The 21,065-nt window shown below is 44.5% G+C and overlaps 1 protein-coding gene across 1 annotated transcript in view; it reads left to right on the forward strand.

Moving 5' to 3' along the window:
• The first annotated feature begins 1,981 nt into the window (after positions 1 to 1,981).
• ELOVL7 (ELOVL fatty acid elongase 7) overlaps positions 1,982 to 21,065 on the forward strand; it is a 43,905-nt gene continuing 24,821 nt past the window's right edge. Inside the window, exon 1 of the mRNA XM_035100537.2 lies at positions 1,982 to 2,102. The gene's annotated coding sequence lies outside the window, so the exon portion shown is untranslated. The remainder of the gene's footprint in view (positions 2,103 to 21,065) is intronic.

Raw genomic sequence — 21,065 nt, forward strand, 5'->3', positions numbered from 1 at the left:
GCACCAATGTCTTGTGCAACTGGGCCTTGCCACCACATGTCGTAATAATCCTCTCCATCCTGTGCATCCCACACCAATCTCCAAATGATGAAGAGATTCCAGGCACTTGTCAAGCAACCTGATATTCCCCACCCCCATGGGCTGCCAACAAAGCAAGCAAGCTATGGCCATTATCTTGCAAAGGAACTTGTCTGACAAGTTCAGCAATGCGTGGTCTGACAGAGGTAGGACACCACCACCTGAAGATGAAGCATTTCCATAACTTTTTCTTCTTCTTTTTGCATTGTACTTGCATGCAAACAGCAAAAATTACACCAAAACAATTATGATTAAGTACTTTTTTCACAGCAGGCAGCTCTTTTTGGTCCTTAACTCTGAACAATGACAACAACATACCCTCCATCATTTCCCCCATTATTATTTTTTTTAGTTTTAAAAATAACCTTTATTTAAGTCATTAAAATACAATACAAAGGGAAAAAGTACATCATTTAAACAAATATTTGTTAAAAGAAAAATAACTTCCCAATCACCACACATCACTTGGCTTCTGAATTCTCTTTAGTTTGCGTTTTTCCAATCCCTTATTATTTTATTTATTTTACTTTCCATTTTCCCATCCTTTTTACAAATTTCCCCATTACAGCTTAATTTAGACAGATCATCAACTCCGTTTTTATATCCTTTTTCTTAAAATACTCCTCCACTACCCCCCATTCCAATTTAGATTTTTGTTTAGAAGTATTCCTGATTGCAGCCGTCATTCTTTCCAAATTCATAAATTCTATTAATTTCATTTGCCAATCTTGGACTGTGGGCACCTCAGTTTCCCTCCATTTTTGAGCGATCAATAATCTTGCTGCCGTGCACGCATACAAAAAGATACTTTTCCTATTTGTAGGCATGTTTTCTGGCATTATACTTAATAAAAAAATACTCCGGTTTTTCCCCCCAAAAGTAATTTTCAACATTTTCATTTCTTCATATATCTCTCCCCCAAATTTAGAAATTTTTCTACAACCCCACCAACAATGGAAGTAATTGCCCCCCCCCTGTCGTCACATTTCCAACAATTGTCTGATTCTTTCCTATATATTTTCGCTAATTTTTCAGGGGTCAAGTGCCCTCTATAGACAAGTTTCAACATGTTCTCTTTTATTCCCATGCTGGCCGTAAATCTCATTGATGTTTTCCACAGAGTTTCCCATTGAGTTGTATATATTGGTCTTCCCAAATCTTGGGCCCACTCCCCCCCCCCCATTTATTTAAACTCCACCCATCTGACTTGCCCCAGACACTGGACAAATTCCAACATATATATAAAAACCTGATAAAACATTTTTTTTAAAAAAAAAAAGACTTCCCTATCCAGGACTGTCTTCAGATGTCTTCTAAAGGTTGTCTCCTTGGCTCAGGAGTCCGATAACTCCATACCCTCCAACGTTTCTCAAATGATAATAGGGACGTCCTAAGAAAAAGCGGGACATTCTGGGATCAAATCAGGATGGCTTTTGTAAATCTAGGACAGTCCCTGGAAAATAGGGGCACTTGGAGGGTCTGTGGCAACAGTGCCACTGAAGAGGCGAGAGACTGGGCAAGAAGTGTCTCCTGGATATATTTCCCACTGGACCGCAGGGCTGCCTTGAAGCTTGAAAACAGTATTTTGTTTAACCGTCCGCCGCGAGAGACCTAAACAAGCGCGGCGCCCCTGCTGCCCTTTCCTCGGCTCCACTTCACGCCCAACCGGCCCGAGGAGCGGAGTCCGGGCATCTGGCAGCCGCTTCCCTCAGGTGGGCGCTGGCTCCGCCCCGCGCCCGCCCTCCACCTGTCCTGCCTGCTGCGGCCGGGAGGAGGAGAGGAAGGGCCGGTCCCCGAGCGTCACGTGCGGGCGTGTGTACGGCGGCGGCGGGGAGTCAGTGACTCACGGCTTCCTGCGGCCAATCCCACGGGCGGGTTCCGAGGCCGGCCCGGAGGGCGGGCGCAAGGCTGGGCCGCGCCACGCGGGGCGGCACACTGGCAGCCGCTTCCTTTTTCTAGCGCACTCGCTCGTCGGCTGCTGCTGCTGCTGCGTGCGCGAAAGGGAGCCCGGCTCGCTGAAGAGGGTAAGTGAGCGAGCGGGATGCGGCTCTTAGCGCTCCGCGCCTCCTTCTCCCGCGCGCTTACCCCGGGGAGGAAAGGCCTGTTGAACTCGGGGAGAAGACGGCGCTGGAAACGGTGCGCTCTCCGCCCCTGACCCTCCACTTCCTCGCGAGCTCCTTAGGCTTAGAGAGGATGGAGGCGAGGAAGGGACTCTCTGGTGGGGACCGAGGGGTCTTTGAGCGAGGAAAGAGGGCAGTTCAGGAGGAGGGAGTGTGCGCTCTCTTAACGCACCAGCAGTAAGAAGTGAGGTGTGGAGATTTCACTCTGGGACGCGGCGGCGAAGGGCTGCTGGTGCTGGTAGTCGTCGTCGTCATAATAGACATAGTCATAACAATAGAGGTCAGGGTAGGGCATCCTCCTCTCACTTTGAGTCCGTTGCAGTTCCACTGATAACCTGCTTCTAAACCCCCTCAGAAACAAAACACCAAACAGAAATCTTGCTTGAAGATGAGCATGGTTCGCTGTGTGGAGTTTCTGGTCTGGCCACCCTGATCTATCTAATGATTCTTCCTTCTTTTGAACTAAAGCGATGGGTTCGCTGGTGGAGGACTTGATGTGTTGTGACAGATCGGGGTTGGTTGGGGGGGGGGCTCTTTTGGGGAGGGCGGGGGACGGCGCGATTCCCTCACCCATCCAGGCTATTTGCATGCGAAGCGCACGCTTCCCCCCTCCCCTCCCCTCCCCTCCCCTCCGAAGAGCAGCTCCGGTCCCACCTGGGCATAACCCGAGCGCTCTGGGTGGGTGGGCTTTCCTTGGGATCCCTTGAACCGCGGGCACTTTTTCCAGTGGTCCTTGTTGCCGCCCTCGACGTTGTCGCCGGGGGACCGGCGCGGACACGTGGGAAGCGCTGCTTTGGTCGGATTAAAAAGGCAGCGGCTCGAGGCCCAAGGGAAGGAAAGCCAAGGTGTTTGCCGGCCTGACCTACAAAACAGAAGCGGCCTTGGAGCTCGCCCTGCTTGTCTTATTCGCTTACTTGTGGTTTTGCCCGGCCCGGGGACGGCGAAAGATAGGGATATCGGCGCGGTTTGTTTGCCGGCGGAGCCCTGCTGGGCTCTCGAGCCTCTGTTGAACTTGCAAATCGCGAGTGCTCTCCTCCACCTCTGCGCCTTCTTCCTTCTAGCAAGTGGTGTCCGTGGGTGCGCTTGGCCCTTCGGAAGGAGTTCCGAATGCTTTTAGGAGGCTGTGTGCCTCAAGGATGTGTGCAAGGTGATCAAAGGCAGCCTGCATCCGTAGTTGGCACCTGAGAGACGACTGCAGTCTTCCCTCCCAGGCTGTTGCAATGGGCTGGCATGAGTCGCAACTTGTAAGAACAAGTCAGCACCGAGGATGGAAAACAGGCGACGGGACATAATTTTTCTGCGTTGAGCAAGTGATGGCAATCTGGTGGGAATTGGGTGGTTCGCAGCTGGGTGTCTCCACACCCCTGAAGGGTGTAGGAAGGGGTTTATGCACGCTTGGATAATGCAACTGGAATGGGGTGACTGGATTAAGTATAATTTGCCTTTTGCAAAACACACTTCGCTGGAGACCTCTCTCCTGTGTGCCTGTCTTTGTGATGGCTGCTGGTGAAATCCACCTACTACCAAGGGTTAAGTTTCGGCTGCTTCCCAAGACTCCACCCAGTGTGATTAAAAGAGCCTGAAAACCTGTGAAGACTGGCTGTAACTCTTAACTATTTTATATTAACTGATATGGCCTGCATAGCTGCCAAGTTTTCCATTTTCTCGCGAGGAAGCCTATTCAGCATAATGGAATTTCCCTTTAAAAAAGGGAGAACTTGGCAGCTGTGATGGCCTGACACACCGAATTGGCAGATAGGGAACACTCATTAATGAGAGGAGCTTGGGAAAAATTCCACGCTTGCATTTGTCAAACAGTATTTGCAGAAAAACATTTGGCCAGCTCTGAACCCAGCCCAGTCCCCAGAAGTATGAATGAATTACTTCTATTGCAGCAATAGGAATAATAAAACACTTTGCTAAGTCCTGTTTCTCCAGCTGCTGTTTTTCTTTCCATCTTTTATTTCAACTCTCCTGCAGTAAAAGATAGTGCAAACCATTTTCAAAATCCAACCAGAGTGTTTCCTAAGTTATTTTCTCCCCAATCCTTTTTTCTAGTTTTACATTTAGATTATCTGACCTCCAAAAACTTTGCATTCCGGTGGTCTCAGGCTGGTCTTTTGCCCTGCAAAATAGGAAAAGCAACAAAAGTGATCAGTCTCATGGAGGTGCTGTTGGAATACACTTGATTATGCTGTAGGTCTAGGTGCCCAAGGTGCATTTTAAAAAGTGCACACCAGCAATCTTAGATTTGCCACAGGGAATTTCAGTTAATTCAGGCTCTATAATAATACCAGTACCATACAAAGGTTCTTCACATGTCTGCTGCATTCACAACTTAAAAATGCATATACTGTATGACAAAAATGCATGACAAGGCCCTAAACGGCATGTAGGATTCAAAAGTCTAAATGGATTATTCTGGCAATCAGTCTGGCTAATTGCTACATTTAGAGTTGGGGAGGTGTTTTCCTCCCACGGGGCAACCTAATTTGAGAAAGATGCTAGGTAATTACTGTTGCCTGTAGCATGTGGCTTGACTTGTTCATGGTACTAGACATGCTGCTCTGTTAGGTATGGTACCTTTTGTGTGGGCAGCATCGTATTGGGGGGGGGGGGTTTGTCAATCTGGGATGTGGCTGGTCTGTCATTGAGGCGGATAGGTGGACCAGATGGATACATTCTCTTATAATGCTCCTATTAAACTCACTGATTGAGGAAGGGAGGAAGCAGGTTAAACCATGGGTTTCACAACCATATCTTATTGCCATAGGGCTGGAAATGATACATTATTTGGCATGCTTATATTGGCAACTATTAGCTACTATTTCCCCATCTGTTTTATGCTTTCAGTGTGACAGGCATATGTTCAGATGGTTTAGTTCAACTTTCCACAGATAGGCAAAAACTGACCTGTTGAATTTCTGAACCTCTTACTCCTGTCAAATGCATTGACTCTGCTGTCTCCCCTCACCTCCCACAAGTCCCCTAACCAGGCATCCCCAAACTGCGGCCCTCCATATGTTTTGGCCTACAACTCCCATGGTCCCTAGCTAACAGGACCAGTGGTCGGGGGAGATGGGAATTGTAGTCCAAAACATCTGGAGGGCCGAAGTTTGGGGATGCCTGCCCCTAACCATCTCAGCCCTGAACTCTTCACCTTGGATGCATAGGGTTATCTTGTTCTCTCTCTCTATGCTTCTTGCCATGCCCGTGGTGTATAGGTTTTATTTTTAAAAAAGAAACAGATTTCATGGTTTGCAAATGTCTTTAAGAGAAGGGCTGTGCAACATTGGCTAGGTCAGTGATGGTGAACCTATGACACGCGTGTCAGACGTGACATGCAGAGCCCTCACTGCTGGCACACGCCCCATTGGCCCATTCACGCTGTTGTTGTTTTCCCCCCATTTGTTCTTCTGCTCCTCCTACAGCTTGTCTCTGCTAGAGCTTGTCTCCACGGCAGCTTTTCTCCGCTGTTAAAACCCGGATCCTTTTTTTTGTTGTTGTTGCTGGTAGCCAGACATTGGTTTTTAACCCTTTCTGTGCTGTTTTTTCTGGTGCTTTGGCAGACTATGATTGGGTGTGACAGTGTTCATTTTTTAACCCGTTCTGTGCTGGGTTTTTAAAAAAGCTTTGGCAGACTATGTCGGTGCTGCGTGTTAGTTCCAGCGAAGGTATTATTCGTCATTTATTTCTGTTCTCTTCCCCCTTCAAAAAGCGCAGCAGCTTTGAGGCATCCCCCCCCCCAAAAGCAAAGCAACTTTTGCACCCCCCAAAAAACCTCCAAAACCTTGGTCAGCAGCTCCCCCCAAAAAGCTCAACAACTCTGGGCACTTTGTGATAAATAAGGGTTTTTTGGTTTGGTTTGGTTAAATAATTAGTTTTTGGTTTATTAAATACAGTTATATATTACAATTATACATTTTTGTTATTTAAACTATAAATATCACAAAATTATGGTTTTTTTTCTCGAAGTGACACACCACTCAAGTTATGCTCAGTTTTTTGGTGAATTTTGACACACCAAGCTCAAAAGGTTGCCCATCACTGGGCTAGGTACTAAGTATTTGTATAGACATGATCTTGTGTATTAAGGGATGTAGATGGTTTGGAATATTTACCAATATTTATTTCAGATGATTTATGAAAGACCTTGGTATGTATACAGCTCTGGAATGGAATGCTTCCTGAAATAGTTTCCCTTGTAACCTTCCTGTTGGATCGCTGCAGTGCACTACATGTGGGGCTGTTCCTTGAAGATTGCTTAGAACAGGCACCCCCAACTTGCTGCCCTCCAGATGTTTTGGCCTACAACTCCCATGATCCCTAGCTAACAGGACCAGTTGGTCAGGGATGATGGGAATTGTAGTCCCAAACATCTGGAGGGCCAAATGTTGGGGGTGCCTGGCTTAGAAGCTTCAATTAGTACAGGATATTGCTGCCAGGATTCAGACTGTGATCTGGTTCGCCCATATCAGGCCAATTCTAGAGCAATAAAACATATAGGATTTAAATATGCATTTCAAGTACAGTGGTACCTCGGTTTATGAACACAATTAGTTCCGGAAGTCTGTTCATAAACTGAAGCGTTCATGAACTGAAGCGAACTTTCCCATTGAAAGTAATGGAAAGTGGATTAATCCGTTCCAGACGGGTCCGCAGAGTACTCAACCTGAAGCGTACTTAACCCGAAGCATGGGTGTAATTGTTTCCGGAGGTCTGTTCATAAACTGAAGCGTTCATAAACTGAAGCGAACTTTTCCATTGAAAGTAATGGAAAGTGAATGAATCCATTCCAGATGGGTCCGCGGCGTTCGTAAACTGAAAATTTGTAAACCGAGGTGTTCATAAACCGAGGTTCCACTGTAATGTACTATTTGTTTATTATTGAAGTATTTATAAATGGCATTTTCATATAAAATATTGCAAAGTACAATGCTGTAATAAAAGCAAGAATGCCAGACATCAGGCAAAACTGGTTAGCAAAGAATCTCAGGTTTAAAAGGCCTGCCTGAATTACACAGTTTTTGACCTTCAGAGATGCCTGCATACATCACCTTTATTTGCAACATGGAATAAAGGTGGTATAGAAATGTAAAAGGATTAGTTCAATTCATTTATTAGCTAGCCCATTCAAGTAATTCACATTGACACTGAGCCTAGGGAAAGAACATTTTGCTGCCTGGTCTAGTCCTGCTTTTTGTGGGGGGTGTAAATGGGGAGTCTGGATATGTGGTTTTAAGGAGAAGTGGAAGCTAGTAGGTACATTTGACTCTATTATTGCATTGACAGAAATTGTTTGTGGAACAGAGTGCAAGCAGTCTTTAGCTTTAGTACTCTTTAGTTGGTTGCCCACTTGGGAATTAGTCCTATTGGAATAAGTAGAGCTTATGTCTGAGGTAATGTGCCAAGGTCCAGGCTGTTACCTGGTGTGAAAACTGTGAGATCTTGGAATGAGAGCCTAGGGCTTGCCGATCAGAAGGTCAGTGGTTTGAATCCCCACAATGGGGTGAGCTCCTGTTGCTCAGTCCCAGCTCCTGCCAACCTTGCACGTCAAAGTGCAAGTAGATAAATAGGTACCGCTACAGCGGGCAGGTAAACGGTGTTTCTATGTGCTGCTCTGGTTCGCCAGAAGCGGCTTTGTCATGCTGGCCACATGACCTGGAAGCTGTACACCGGCTCCCTCGGCCAATAACGCGAGATGAGCGCCGCAACCCCCGAGTTGGTCACAACTGGACCCAATGGTCAGGGGTCCCTTTGCCTTTACCTAGGGTGCGACAGAGCATTGTTTTTGGTGCCATTTAATGAAGCCACTGAGAGTGGTCATTAGGAGTTTTGGGACAAGTTACCATCACTATGCTGATGACCCTCAGCTCTATTCCTCCATAACAACTGAACCAGGAGTGGCCATGCAGGATCTGTGCTAGTGCCTCAGTGGTGAGCAATATTAGAAACTCAGATACATTAGCTAGGTGCCAAATGGCTCCTTAAATCAATGCTACAGTCACCAAAATAGAATGTCTAGTTGCCATTCTGGGGCCAGGCGGCTCAAATGTCATATTTTTCAACATGACTTTTGGGTTCCTGAAATTCATCCTGATTGTGCAGATAAAATATCACAGACAGAATTCTACAGGATGTGTTGTTAGTGTGTGAAAACATGCAAGGATCTCCCGGCACGCAGATAGTGGAGACATCAGGTGCCATCCTGGTGCCCGGGCATCTTCACTTGGTCACAAGTAGCCAATAGCCAGGTGGTCCCCATATCTGAAAAAAAGGTCACTTCCCTATGCTGAATGGAGTCACACTTCCTCCTAATGTAGCAGCTTTGCAGGCTGGACCCAGCTTTGTCAATGGAAGTTCAGGTAGCCTCAGTGACTAGAAGCTGCAACTGGAACCATAGCTCAGACTTTTGCTGGACTGTGAAAACTTTACTGCAGTTGTTCTTGCATTTGGTTACTTTAGCATCAGATTACTGCAATGTGCTCTATGTAGGGCTTCCCTTATACGTACTTGATCTGGAAGCTGCAGATTGTTGTTGCTGATAGATGTGAGAACCATCAATTAGCACCTGCCAGCTTATAACACCTTTACATGCATTTCTCAATTTGCTACAGGGCCAGGTTCAAGGTATTATTATCAGCATATAAAACCTTTAATGATTTGGAAACAGTTTTCTTGTACTATCGCCTTACCCCATATATGCCCACTCAGCTGCTTTGATCTCTGGAACTGACAGTGTTTCAGAGATGCCACAGAATACCTGTTCCAGACTTGTAGGAAATTGATCTTTTCATGTGGCAGCACTTAAACTTTGGAACTCCCTGACCATTGACATCAGGCAGACATGTTCTCTCTGTTTTTGGCACCTCCTTAAAATGATTTTTTGGCCAGCCTCCCTCGACATGTAGAATGTTGGTTTCTAACTTATTGAGGGTTTCTTTTAAAAAATATGATAATATTTATTAAGTTTTCATTTTTCATCACCTACAATTTGACTCTTTCAAGCCTCTTAACTCCCCTCCATCCCCACAAACCGACTTTCTATTTTCTTTACATAATTTCCTCACATTTCGAATTCCCTCTATCTATCCACTTTCATTCCTTAAAATTCCTTCTCATTGTAGATAAGTTTCTATTTCTAAACTGCAAAAAATCAGTCCAGTTAGTGTCGCCAGAGATTTACAACGTTCTTTCAAATATAAAATAAATTTACTCCAGTCTTTTTCAAACAGTTGGTCTCGCTGGCCGTGGATTTTCCTGGACAGTTTTGCAAGTTCTGCATATTCAATCATTTTAGTTTCCCATTGTACTGTTGGAATTTCTTGCTGCTTCCATTTCTGGGCTAAAAGAATCCTTACCGCCGTTGTGGCATAAAGAAATATATTATAATCCTTCTTAGAGATTTTATTACCTATTATGCCCAACGAAAAAAGCTTCTGGTTTCTTTTGAAAAGTATTCTTAAATATTTTCTTAAGCTCATTATATATCATCTATATATATAAAAATGTAGGCATTGCGCGCGCAGAGGTCACAGCCTTTCTCCATAACCGCTGAACCAAATTGCATCAAATTAGGACAAAGCGTACCTTGCCCATCAGTGAGGGATCTGGCATAATTTCCCCCCCAAAAAAGCACAGCTTTCATACCTTAAATAGTGATTAAAGACAAAAAATGTGGCACACAAATTAGACATCACCAGCAAAAGCTCTGAAGACTCCAGCAGTGTCCAATAGAAAGGCAGATTGCATGCTGTCACCAGCAAAAGCTATGAAGGGCGGCGCCAAATAATGACATCATCAACCAAGCAACTGAAACAACCAAGGCGGCCATTACCAGACCCCTAGGCCCCTGCTAGGCTGCTAGGCCCCCACTAGGCCCGGGGGGGGAGGGCGAGCGCCCGGATCGCAGGCCGCAGCACAGCCTTTGTTCTATGTAGGGAAGGGTATCCTACAGGGATGAGCCAGGGGGTTGGAGGGAGGAGGGGCAGGATACGTCATGGATCGGGACAGGGAGGGAGGAATCACAGGGATGACACACAGCAACGCGTGGCCAGGCTAGCTAGTCTCCCAATATATTTTTACCTTAGGACAAGTCCACCGCATATGGTAGAAATTCCATTCTTTACATTTCCAACATAGATTGTTACTTGTCCTATACATTTTGGCTAATTTTGTTGGCATCAAGTACCACCTATACATCATTTTCATTATATTTTCCTTTAAAGCAGTACAAGCAGTAAATTTTATTCCTCTCTTCCATGACACGGGGTGCCTTCAGATTTGCCGCCCCGGGCAGCCAGGCGGCTAGCTACGCCGCTGCATCTTGATAGCATTTTCAGTTGGAACCGCTTCCTTCCGACTTGCAGCATCTTCTGGATCCAGCTTTGGAAAAAAGATACACTGGCTACCGGTTTGTACATGGTGTTTCCATGTGCAACCAACACCTGTTAGATCACTCACAAGTGCAGCCTCTGAAGCAGCGCTGTATGTGCAGTGTTTAAAAAGCGGCTCATTCTGTTACTTAATTGAGTCACAACTGCAATACCTGCTGCTTGAGTGCATCTTATATTTATTGGATGCTATCCTTGTGGTGCCTGTCATGATGCATTTCTTAGATCAATTCATTGATCTCTCTGTAATGTTAGGACTAGAAGTGCATGCATTATGTCATCTGAAATGTGGTGTTTGTACTTGGCAAGGTTTTCAGGCACTTACTTGCATTATGTCATTCTGAGATCCAGTGGTGGAGCCGAGAGTGTCTAGTCCATGGCAACTTCAAGGTGCTTAGCTATGAACTTTGAATTCCAGGCACATATTCAGAAGGCTTACTAAGAGAAATGGAAACTGTTTGGCACCAACTGTTTGGCCACTACGCTGTTTCTAGGGTACTGATTGCTGGACAGAACAAAAGCAGCTGCGGTATGAATGAATATTGTACAAAGGTGTCTTTGCTCAGGCAAGCTCAAAGTTTAAAATATTGACCTTCAAAGCCAAACTTATGAGTGGGGCCATAAGTTTGCACACTTGTAAATGGCTAGGCCTTAATGTACTGTATTGGGCCCAGTCCAAAGATGTGCCCAGAGAGGCTGTGTACATAACTTTAAGCAAACTGCTTAAAAGTTAAAGCAGAAGGTGCTTGCTTAGTGATATTTGCCCCTCTCTTTGAAATCTAAATTGATAATACAGAGGTGAGAATTGTGGCCATCTGGAGGGCATCACATTGGCTGGCCTTGCATTAAAAAGTAATCTGTACCAAAGTGAAAAATGTCTGTCTACCGTTCACATATTTAGAGAAGTCTGCTTTAGTATTGAAACTGTTCGTTTTATTTCACCACTACAAATGAACATCATGGCTTATTGCAGTTTGCTTTATTTCAGTCATATAATTACCATATTTTATTACTTCAAACCATGCAATTTGTGGCATCACATATGATGCCCTAAGTCAGCAGTTGCTGTGATGCCTGTTGTTTTCTTAATATGTTCTTCTCTGGCCGGTTCAGGGTAGAACCAATTACGCACCGGGACGCTACTGCTAATTTCCTTCTGCCAATTCCTTTGTGCTCTGAACTAAGCCTTTGCTCATTCCTTGTTCATATGCATGGCAGCAAGGGTCTTTCTGCATGTCATGATACGAATTTTCAGAGCACTCCTTTGAGATCTGTGGCTTGAAGCTTAGTCACCAATCCTGAAGAAATCCCATTCAGACTGTTCTTAACTCTGACAGTAGGAAGGTTGATTCTGCTTATCTAATTGTTTCACTGCAACTCTAAATGTGCAACCAAGTAGCATTTTATACATAGGCAGACACATCCCTGTATCTATTTTTATGGTAGCCTTTCAAAGTCACTTGAATTGCCCTTTCCTTCTATTTTTTGTTCTGCTCTAAAATAATGCCTTTCTTAGAGTGCCATATATTAAAATGGATTTGCTGTATGTGGGTCATTCCACACAGCCAGCTTCTTCTACAACCTCTTCTCACTTTTTTTTTTTAGCAAAGTCTGAAGCCCCAGGGTTTAAATGACCCCCCACCTCACATTTCTTTAATACAGCTTCTTGAAAAGCCCTTTTAACCCTCCAAATCAGGCATAGGCAAACTCAGCCCTCCAGATGTTTTGGGACTACCGTACAACTCCCATCATCCCTAGCTAACAGGACCCAGTGGTCAGGGATGATGGGAGTTGTGCTCCCAAAACATTGGGAGGCTGAGTTTGCCTATGCCTGCTCCAAATTCAGAAATTCACCATGCCCACCCCAAAAAAGTATTTAAGACGTAGCAGTATTTGACTAGCTTGTGGGTTCCTTCTGCTCTTTTTCTTGGGGAAAGTACTGAGGCAGAATCCCAAAAGAGCTTGTGGATTAACAAGCTTGTATGTGCTGAAGCTTGTGGGTTTGATGAGCACATCAGCATTAAGTGCAGGCTTCCTATCTAATGTATGTGAGTAGTGAACTTTTAGCAGGGCCTAATGCTTTAATCTCTTCTACTTTTCCTGTTGTTTGCATCCATCTGATCCATCTGTCTCAATAGACAATGGAGTGCAGCTCCAGGGATGAAATCAAACTGCTGCATTAGCAGCACCGAAGTAACCTCTCTGGGTTACAAGCCTGAGCAGTGTGCATGGAGGTCCTGTACTGGCCAGACAACAAGACCCCCCCCCTCTCGGCCTCGGTGATCCGGTCCAAAGGAAAGCATAGCAATATGTTTAGCACCAGCTTGGCTGCAGGAGTTGCAGTAAGGGGGCGTATGAGGTGCCATCCAACCGTCTTAGGGACTCCACTCCCAATTTGTGTGGGGCTTAATCCATAGCTTTCTCCCGAAGACATCCCACAAGGTAGCAGATGACCCAGTATAAATGTGAATCATGTGCCTATAGCAGCTGGTTTGCATACAACTTTTATCTATGCAAAAAATGGCCTATGCAGGGTATACAGGTATACAGGGAAGGTGTTTTCTTTCTATACTTCTAGAAATGCTGTGTGTGTCGGTATTTGGGTATGGCCTCTGCTGCTGTATATCTGACATTCATGAACACCTCTCAAATCATGTCACAATTTCTCAACTATTCAGTCACCTGGGAAAAATCATATTCCTAGAAGCCAAAATATTTTTTGCCAATTGCATCTCCAACTGAGAGCAAACGTTATTTATAACTAACAATAGACTTTGTATACTGACACAGATCCTAGCCTCAGTATCCCGTAGGCATTTTCTGACATTTGCAGGTCAGATTAGTCTTTTCAGGAGGTCACAAGCTTTAGATACTAAATAGAATATAAATATTTGGTGAAGGGATGCAGGCCAGAGCCACACTCATTCAGTGCAGTCTTAGCATTCACATGGCCTACTTCAAAACAAGTTGGCATGGAGGCCAACTTTGATACACACTCATTCTAACTGCATATGTTTAAACTGGGTAGGAAACTTCTCTCTCCCTACCCTACCACGGCAAACTGTTGTTGACATTACTACGGTATATTTATTCATTTTACAACACAAATGCCATCTTGGAGATAATTGCTTCTCTCTACATTCTTTTGCTTGACGGTTGGTAAACAGAGGTTGGTAAATAGAAACTGTGAATTCTACCCATTGATGGTAGTGTCCATTATCGGTAAATGTGTACATTTTAGTTTGTGGGGAAGCAGATAAGGGAGTTCTATTGAGCAGTCACCTATTGCTGGAAGAAAACTAGTTTTGTTTAAGAAGGTTTGTGAAGCTTCTCTGCATATACAGTCAACTTGACTCACATAGAAGAGGTCTCTCATCACTAGTGCTATTTTTGACATATAAAACCTTTAATGGCTGCAATACCTTAAGTACCACCTCTCCCCATATGAACCGGCCTGAACCCTGCTATCATCGCCGGAAGCCCTTCTCCAAGTGCCTCATCCACATGGAGGTCCCGTGGCAACACTGGAACAGGCCTTTTCTGTGTTGGCTCCCAGTTTGTGGAATGCTCTCTGCAGGAAGGTTCACTTGGTGCCTCCATTACATATCTTAGGTGCCAGACAAGAACATATATCTTTAACCAGGCCTTTGGGTGATTAACATTCTCTGTCCTTTTGAATGGGTTTGTGGGATGGGGGTTATTGGTTTATTTTTGTTCTTGTTTTTATTATGTGTTTTCATCTTGTATTTTTCTGTTGTGAACTGCTCTGTGATCTTTGGATGAAAGGTGGTATACAGATTTAATAAATGAAAATAAAAGCCTCTTTCTGGGCAGACTGACACTGGTTTACTCAAATGGCGGCTGTGCTATAAAGTGAGAAGAATTGTTTCCAAGGTTGAAGCCAGTTCAGAAGCTAAAGCTTGTATATCTTAAGCATTTTTTTGCCCACAGTGAAAAGAGCCAGCGTGTCCTACTTTTTATTTTTTATTAAAGCTTCTCCTCTTCCCAGAGGGGAGGAGTTGTAAGTGGGAATCACCTGTGTCACTGGAGTCCTGAGCCTGCGTCATGCCCCCCCAGCCAGCCAATTTGGCTGGCTGAGGGGCATGGTTTAGCTGCATTTAAATGGCCCACAAGCTTTTCATTGTTTTGTTCCTGCTTCCTCGGATCACCCACCCTCCCTCCCTCTAGGTTTTGCTTCAGCACCTGGCCTTGCTATGGACCTTGGTTTGTCACCTGCTCAGGGGGCCTGGTAGGATTTTTTCCACTTGGCAGATTGGCACCAGCCACTTGGTTTTTCGCCTCCCTTGTAGCAAATTGTCACAAATTTGTAAGGTTTGGCGGTTAGGCATTGGAAAATGCTTTTTGTGTTGGAGGGGAGGTTGTGGCCATGTGATGGGTATTCCATTAAAGCAGGCATCCCCAAACTGCGCCCTCCAGATGTTTTGGCCTACAACTCCCATGATCCCTAGCTAACAGGACCAGTGGTCCGGGATGATGGGAATTGTAGTCCAAAACATCTGGAGGGCCGAAGTTTGGGTGTGCCTGCATTAAAGGAATCCAGTGGTTGTGGTTCCTGTCTGATACCCAGGTGGTGGCTAAGGCCATGACACGACCCTCTGGTGACTCTGGGGTAGGGGAAAGCTTCCAGTTGATTTGCATCAACAAGCTCCCCCTACAGGTTGTTAACCCTTGTGTTGCTCCCTGCAGAGCAGGCAGGAGCCAAGTATACTCTGTTCGGATCCAATGCCTAAGCCAAGACCACTCACATTCTGTAACCAATAAAGTTGTGGCCTTTTTTTAGCACATTAACATAAAATACTTGTGTTCATGTGTCTTATTTCATCACAAAGCGGGGAGCGGGGCCTCGACTCAGAATAGTGGTTGCTGTAATTAGGTATACAAGATGGGATAGAGAAAGGGTTCGTTTTAGTCAGAAATTAAGACTTTTCTTTTCTTTTTTCTCTTTTTTCTTTTTTTCCTGTCTTTCCTTGCATGTGTTTATGAGGGTTAATTAATCCCCATGGCCATCTATCTCAAATTGACTAGTGAAACAGGTGTCAAGCCGGCAGCCTTTCTAGCTTTTGTGCAGGTCAGAATAGGTAGGTAAGGGCATGAATCCATATGCCTGAGATGTATGTTTTGTGCATTATTGAAAAACTTTTTAAAAACACAACAACCACAAAACCATCTTTTCATTTTTATGCTGGGCATTGCTGCTGCTATGTTGGTCCTCAAGCATGGGAAAAAACAGAGGTTACTTTATTAACCCCATAATAAGTATTATTATTTTCATGGTAGTGTGTAATGTGTAGGTCTCACTGTCATAAAAACCATACACCGAGGTCCAACACCTACTTGAAGTATTAGCTGCTTTTCTAGGAGTCAAGATAAGAGCCAAAAATTGTATTGTTCATGCTGTTTTAGGGCTTGCTCCATGTTGCCAGGTGATGGGATTGAGGTTTAAAACACTTGTGTGCAAGTAGTTTAACTTTATAGCAGTTGTCCTCATGCATTCCCCCCACTACCTAAACTCACTGAGTAACTCTCTGTTAGAAACCGGGACTAAAAACCCGAGCTATAGTACACAGCATAAGGGGAATAACTTTAAGCTCCTCTTTTATTTGCAAATAAATTTATGTTCCTAGAACCTCAGTTTATGCAGTAGCTACTCCAACTGTATTGGCACATAAGTATGGATATTCTTTTAAGGAAGAACCCTGGGTGCATTACGCTGCTTTTTGTCTATGCATTTCTTTTGGGTGTTTTCATGAGCACAGCTGTTTTGGTGTCCTAAATATGCCTCATTTTAGGCATGTAAGAAAGCTTTTGATAACTTTGCCAATGACGCTTATTGTGCTGCTTGATAAGCTGCCATTTGAAACTCTGGCATTCAGTAGGAGAAAGTGTTGGAGGTTATGGTATGTGTGGTGGCATCTAGCAGTGGCTCTTAGTCTCTGCAACCAATAAAGGCGAAGGGGCATTTTGGCTTCAGAGTCCGACCACCTGTCATAAATAGTGCTGAAGGGGTTGCGGTCCATCATCTCCTTAGTGGTCTAGCTTTTACTTCATGGTACATTTTCTAGAAAAATGCCTCCCGACATTAAATCAGAAATGTAACCAAGAGGCTGACAGGGGTGGGCAGGAGAGGCCATCTGTTGTCTGGCTACCTGCATCCACAGAAGGTGAAACAGGAAGAGCACGCCAGTGCTTGTCCTTTTCTTTGTGGAGAGATGGTTGAGATGGAGGCAGCAAAGCAGTTGCCCATTAATACCTTTGCAACGGTGTGACTTACTTTGTGAGCATCTCACATCTCTGGAGAGGGCTGGAGGTCTTTGTCAGAGAGGAGGATAACAGTGTGTGTTACTGTGCAGCACGTAAGTCCCCACAACAGGCACACATCCCCCATCTCTTCCTCTTAAAACTCTTCCACAGTCCCATGACCAAGACGGGATGAGAAGAGGGATTTGTCTGACTTCTGTGGCCTCCAGAAAGGAAATGAATGGATTTTGGATTAAAGGGGAAATGAATTAGAAGGGGACCTGGCGACTCTGTTTTCAAAAGCTTTTAAATAGGTGGGAGGCACTGGAATGGTAATTCAGAGTTCACTTCTGGCACCAGAATGCTGCCTCCGTAGAAGGGTGATCTGGTCGTGGCGTTCCATTCAAAGCTTTTTCTAGCCAGATAGAGTGCAAGGAATAAAGGAAGGTACTGTAGATGCCAACCTCTGCTGAGTGTCCTTGGCAGCTAACGCTTTGAAGATTTCATCTTTGAACACGGTGCTTTCCCTTAGCTACCATGGCTGATATTGCAGCAGATTAGAGGGCTCTTGGGTAGCTGGAGCCAAAGGAAAGAGCCATGAAATTAATGGGATGTGTGGGAGGGGCATTAAGCATCCTGACTTTCTGGAAGCACTGGCTGCCTTTGGCATCAGTTGCAACATGAACCAGTATGTTCACAATAGGCTCAAGTTAACTTTAATCTTTATGATACAGACAGGTAGTTGCATTTTTGCAAAAACTGTCCACCATCTTTTGTGTTGTATTCCGGTTAGCCCACTTTTTTAAAAAAAGTAGAAGAGAGCCCTTGTTTTGAGAGCTATTCAGAGGGGTAGTTATTAAAAAGGAAAAAAAATTCTATGTAATGAATTCAATAGGGCTTGAATCCTAGGTAAGTGTGCATAGGAGTGCAGTCAAAGTTGCTTGTCTTAACTCCCAGTGCAGTGAGAATCATTGTAATGGGGAGAGGCGAGTGATTCACTGTATTCTCCTTTTTATAGACCATTTTAGCTACCAATGGCTGTGTTTGATCTTTGGGTGCTTTCATGTTTTTAAAACAGAGTATGAACTTGAAAAATCAACATTGGTAGAACACTCTGAATACACCTTAAAATATCTTTCTAAAGTAGATGGAGGCATATAATTAAGGCCAGCTTGGAAACTTCCAAATGGGTAACTTCCCCTGGAAGCAATTAATTTTAAACTCCTTCCCAGTTGTGTGCATATATAAAAACCTTTTATATATTGTCCATTTATGTAAATAAAAAGTAGGATGAAGAATGGCAAATACATTTTGTGTGGGCTTTTTGAGAATATTTTTCTCCCCCCTCCCTCCCCCCCTCTCCTGAACAATTACCATCCATTATATTAAATACATTGCACCTTCCCTCCTAAGTAATGTGATGGAGCTTTACTTTAATAACCCTCCCCAGATATCATTAGCTGATTCTGAGTGGTGTTCTATTCCCATTGTGTGCTTTTGCTCTTTACTGCATGCTATTAAAGCAACTGAGCACCAACAGCTTCAGCAGCTGCAAGTCAAGTATTTCCCTTCCTTCACCCCCACTTCACCAGAAATGCCCAATGCCTCATTAGTTTTCATCAGGAATTTGGATGGTTTGAGATCCACCCCCCCCCCCAACAACTGAACGTTTACTGCTCCCTATGAAAACTCCACCTTTTCCACCTTGCTGCCCAGCCTCCCACAATATCCCATGTAATCCTCTATTGTTTGGTGGGGGTATTTAAATTTTTGTTTATCAATATTAAACCAATACAAATTATCAATACTACAATCAACTACTTTCCCCCCTCCCTGCCCCTCCCCCTCCCTTCCTCCCCAGACTTCCCTCAGCTCCCCATCTGATTTATTTTTACATATTATTTCTGCATGTTATACAATTGTACATTTCATTCCCCTTATTATTCAGATTATTCTATCAAAAATTTGTGCATGCTTATTCAAATCCTGCCAATGAATGTAAGTCTCTCTGTTGTTTTTCCAAGTAATTTGTAAATAGCTCCCATTCTTCCTTGAATTCCCGATTGTCCTTTTCACGTAATTTATATGTTAGTTTTGCAAGTTCTGCATAGTTAATCAATTTCTCTTGCCATTGTTCTTTTGTTGGTAGTTCTTCCTTCTTCCACCCCCATGTAATCCTGTATTAGCACTGATGTCCTATGTGCTGCAGCCCTGTTGTTGTTGTTGTTGTTTTTGCTGTCTAGTCATTTAGTCGTGTCCGTCTCTTCATGACCCCATGGACCAGAGCACGCCAGGCACTCCTGTCTTCCACTGCGCTGCAGTTTGCTCAGACTCCTGTTGGTAGCTTCGAGAACACTGTCCAACCATCTTATCCTATTAGTATAATGTAAATCAAACTCAATGCATGGTTGACATGACTATTCTTGGTAGTGTATAGTTCCCTAGTGAATTTCCAACATAGGGATGTTTTACTGCATCTTCACCTTTGTCTGTGTGGGGGGCGGGGGATGCTAATCTTTTTACAGAAATACTTTGATCCATTTTCACCAGCTGACTTACAGCTGAAAATTCCCTGAATAGTTTGGGCAGTCACACCTCAGCCGATGTGTGGCCCTGGATTCCTTAGTATTCAAAGCAAATACCTCATTAAGCCTGGGCTCACTCTTTGAGACAAATCTGCAGTTTCACTCCTATCCCTAGTCACTTTTTGCACCTCTCAAATTGGATTTTCCCTACTCCAGTTCTTAAAATGTGACCTTTATTAATGAATCTATTGAGATCCTAACACTCAGCCTATCTATGCATCTGTTGTTGTTGTTGTTTAGTCATGTCCGACTCTTCGTGACCCCATGGACCAAAGCACGCCAGGCACTCCTGTCTTCCACTGTCTCCCGCAGTTTGGTCAAACTCATGTTCATAGCTTCGAGAACACTGTCCAACCATTTCGTCCTGTCGTCCCCTTCTCCTTGTGCCCTCAATCTTTCTCAACATCAGGGTCTTTTCCAGGGAGTCTTCTCTTCTTATGAGGTGGCCAAAGTATTGGAGCCTCAGCTTCAGGATCTGTCCTTCCAGGGAGCACTCAGGGCTGATTTCCTTAAGAATGGATAGGTTTGATCTTCTTGCAGTCCATGGGACTCTCAAGAGTCTCCTCCAGTACCATAATTCAAAACCATCAATTCTTCGGTGATAATAATAATAATAATAATAATTATTATTTATACCCTGCCCATCTGGCTGGGTTTCCCCAGCCACTTTGGGCGGCTTCCAACAGAAAAATACAATACAATAATGGATTAAACATTAAAAGCCTCCCTAAACAGGGCTGCCTTCAGATGTCTTCTAAAAGTCTGGTAGTTGTTTTTCTCTTTGACATTTGATGGGAGGGTGTTCCACAGGGCGGGCGCCACTACCGAGGAGGCCCTCTGCCTAGTTTCCTTCTTTGATCAGCCTTCTTTATGGTCCAGCTCTCACTTCCATACATCACTACTGGGAAAACCATAGCTTTAACTATACGGACCTTTGTCGGCAAGTTGATGTCTCTACTTTTTAAGATGCTGTCTAGGTTTGTCATTGCTGTTCTCCCAAGAAGCAGGCGTCTTTTAATTTCATGACTGCTGTCACCATCTGCAGTGATCATGGAACCCAAGAAAGTAAAATCTCTCACTGCCTCCATTTCTTCCCCTTCTATTTTCCAGGAGGTGATGGGACCAGTGGCCATGATCTTAGTTTTTTATGCATCTACTTCTATCCAAAAGTCCATAGAAAGTTTCCTTCAACTTACCTGAACTTTTCTTTCCCCCAGTTTCAAATCTCTTTTGCTCATCCTTTCCTGAAGCCCTGCTAGATGGTCCGTTTGCTTCCTGTTACCTTTCCATCAGCTGTCCTGTTTCTTAGCTTCTGTTCCGCACCTCACCTTACATTTATGTTTCCTACTTGGCATTCTTCACCTGCCTTCCCTTCTTTCCATTGGCTTATAGCCCCACCAATATTCCACAACTGACATATTCCATAGCTGCCAAGTATCCCGTATCCGCCGGGAAAACCCCTTTTTTCTCACCGTTCCCCGGCGGTCTCCCGTTTGGCAGAGAATCCCGGCATTGTCCCTTAAATTCGATTCTTCCTGGCGGCCATTTTTCTGGTGCCGCTTTGCCCTTCTATGGGCACCAGAAAATGGCGCCGGTGGCGCCGGAAGTCGCTTCCGCGCATGACCGGAAGT

Source organism: Zootoca vivipara, chromosome 11, assembly GCF_963506605.1.
Source record: "Zootoca vivipara chromosome 11, rZooViv1.1, whole genome shotgun sequence".
In the NCBI taxonomy this organism is placed as follows: domain Eukaryota; kingdom Metazoa; phylum Chordata; class Lepidosauria; order Squamata; family Lacertidae; genus Zootoca; species Zootoca vivipara.